Below are 3,257 nucleotides of genomic sequence, written 5' to 3'. Positions count from 1 at the left end.
ACTTGCCCTGATGACTACTTCTTCATGAGTGCTCTCGAGGGCGCCGGTCAAAACTTCATTTCCAGTTTCTGCTGACATCATAACTCGTTTGAGTCAGTCAAACACTAACTCAATTAAAAAGGAAAACGGGCACGAAAATCGTGCAAAAGGCAACACACGCGAAAAAACGAACAAAGATCACAAATGCGTGGATCTTAGCCAAAAGGCCGAGAAGCGATGCCCGTAGATGCTCGTAGCAGACAGGGTGCTCCCAGTCTCTTGGCTACGAGATATGGTGGTCCGATTACAATCTGTGCCAAGCCAACCTGAAAGCGAGGCGCGCACACCGATCGCCTTGTACAGTGGACAGCAGCCATCAACATTGGATGGCACTTGCGTTGACGACAAGAGGACACATGCACATGGTGCTTGCTCTGACCTCGTTTTCATTTCCCCCTTATAACAGAGTAAATTTTCATGGCAAATTACTTGTCTACGACCATACCACAGGGAAAACACCGCTTCTCGTTCGATCACTGAAGTTAAGCACTGTCGGGCGGGGTTAGTACTAGGATGGGAGACCGCCTGGGAATACCTGTGTTGTAGGCTTCCCTTTTTCGTTCGGTCGACTTGATTCTCTCAAATAATCTCAGTTTCCCCCACAAGGAAATGTCAAAAAGGAGAAAACAACAAAAACAAAATAGTTCACACGAGAAGGTGGAACTTGTATTCCCAAGGGAGCGCATGAATGCGAGATCTTATCAATCCAACGTTTATGACATCAAACCTATCTTTTCGTGTGAGCAAAGAACAGGACACGACAAGGAAGGAATTCATGCACTGTTGCATTAGATGAGAGATAATCTAGCCCGGAAGATATGTATAGAATGCCGGCTAGAAAACTATAACATTCATCTCCAGCGAAAACGTGACTTCTGTGACGTAGCGCTGTTTTCTGCTCAACACACACAGTACGTATCCAAAGGGTAAATAACATTTTATAGTGGATAAGACACCATCTTGAGTTTAAAACATTTACTTTCATGATAACAATTCAATTACCGTAGTTATTCGATTATAAGGCACACGTCTTTTGGTGGCAAGTTAGTGCTAAAATTGGGGTGCGTCTTATAGCCAAGTATTTTCGCGCAACAAAATCTTAAGATCACAATTCTAGAAGAACTTTCAGTTTAAACAACACAAGAAAAGGACACTAGCTTTCTATTAAAAAAAATAGTGCTTCTAGACACCTTTAGAACACTAAACGACTTCAAGAGAAAAGCAAACAAACGGAAATTTGCGTACGTTTTTAAGAGCATGTGCTCAGTAACGTGATACCCGTGACAACAATACAATCGTTCAAACCTTGTTTCGAATATTCCAAGAATCGTGTTTGTCGCTCAAATTCATCACATCCTTTTGATAACTCTTAATTTTTTGGTACGTCTTATAACCGAGTATTTTCGCGTAACTTTCAGTTTGAGAACTTAGCTTGATTAAATTGCTAAGTTTGGGGTGCGTCTTATAACCGAGTGCGCCTTATAACCGAATAACTACCGTAACTGATAACAGAGAAATAACAAAGTGTTGGCCAATGCCAACTGATCTGGCGGGTCCGCGTGTTACTCAATGCCAAACGGGCTCTCCAGAACACACTATTTATATATATATGTAACTTTAATGATTCTTCAATGGCAAATAAATGTGACAATATTTGAAAAACTCAAGATTACAATGATATAAAACTGATAAAATTCGTACGAAATATTTAATAAATATATACAATGTCAGCTGAAATTAAGGTGACACGTCCCATTTCTTAACTGCGTAAGGGATAAAGCTATTCTGGAAACGTTTCGTGTGACATTTAAGTAGTGGAATTTTCGTTGCGTTCTGGAAAGAGTAGACAGATTCAGTTATTGGAGGTAAAACATCATTGATTAGGTCTTCAGCTCGCATTATGGTCTTGTAAAAACGACAAAGCTCATGTCTGCGCTCTTGGAGGGTGGGTAGTTTCAGATGAGGAAGTCGCTCTCGGTAGGACAGGCCAGGAAGCATGATCTTTGTAGCTCGTTTCTTTATTTGTTCAAGTTCGTCAGGCAGGGCATTAGACAGTGAAGAGTGCCACGCAAGACACGCATATTCAACGACGAGTCGAATAAAACAGTAGAAAACAGAACAAAGGTCTCTAGGAAGCACACCACTTCGCTTCAAACACCGTAGAGTGTAGAGACATTTACTTGCTTTCCTGCAAACGTGCAAGTCCCATTTAAGATTAGGTTGAATCGATATTCCTAGGAGTTTGTTTGATTGAACGCAGTCCACCGGGACATCGATTGTTAAAGGCTGCAGGATGGGTGGAGATTTAGGGAAAATGATGTTAAGTTCTTTAGTCTTCTTTGCGTTGATACGCATATTATTGTTAACAATCCATTGATTAATGGAATCAAGATGCGTCTGAAGATGGGATGAAGCACTCGAATGGGATGTTACTTCAAAAACTGTGCAGTTATCCACGTATTTGTAGATTGGAGCAATTGTGGAGAGGTCGTTTATCATGACTAAGAAGAACAGAGGTCCCAGTTTAGTTCCTTGGTGTACACCAGTGAGGATGGGTAACCCGTTTGATTTATCTTGTCCGATTTTAACACGTTGTTGGCGATTTCTAAGAAAAGCTGCGCACCAATTCAATGAGATGGGAGGCACCTTAAGAAGCTGGAGTTTACAGATAAGTATGTTGTGGCAAAAGGCAAAAGAAATCTATCACGCTCATAGATGGGCGATGGAACAGTACAAACACACATCCACTTACGTTTTCAAAACGATGCACGAGGATAAGAGCTTGACCCGCTGGCATTTTCTTGTCTGACTGGTCTATCGATGGAAGTGCCCCTAATCGATGCGGCTTAAATAAACACGTTGTCTCGCTCTCTCTACAGCCAAGAATGAAAGAAATGAAATCACATTTTTGCAGTGCACCAAGTACGGAACATTCACCTACAATTTCAGCAGTGGACTTTACAAATACAACTCACCGTGCTTAGTCCTTCCACCACCACTGCATCTCCTGCCCTGCCTGAAACGATACCAACCAACTTTCCCATTAGCTAAGTTTGCCACCCGGGGTTGGTGCGGGGACTAGCGCGAACGCAGTTCCCCACTACCAGAAATTATATCCTCGAGTTACCCACATTTGGGGTAATCGCAAGGGTCAACCCAATCGAAGTGCAATGAAAGAGCCTCACCTTGAGAGGACTGCCTCCGGACAGGAGCAGAAC

General features: G+C 42.3%; 1 non-coding gene and 1 pseudogene across 1 annotated transcript; one reads left to right on the top strand and one right to left on the bottom strand.

Moving 5' to 3' along the window:
• Positions 1–470: 470 nt before the first annotated feature.
• Positions 471–588, top strand: LOC138058371 (5S ribosomal RNA). The gene has a single exon (XR_011133902.1). It is a non-coding gene; the product is annotated as a 5S ribosomal RNA (ribosomal RNA).
• A 2,523-nt stretch (positions 589–3,111) lies between these two features.
• On the bottom strand, positions 3,112–3,257 carry LOC138058481 (U1 spliceosomal RNA; annotated as a pseudogene).

The sequence above is a fragment of the Montipora capricornis genome, chromosome 7 (genome assembly GCF_036669925.1).
Source record: "Montipora capricornis isolate CH-2021 chromosome 7, ASM3666992v2, whole genome shotgun sequence".
Classification (NCBI taxonomy): domain Eukaryota; kingdom Metazoa; phylum Cnidaria; class Anthozoa; order Scleractinia; family Acroporidae; genus Montipora; species Montipora capricornis.
This window is presented reverse-complemented; position numbering and strand designations above follow the sequence as displayed.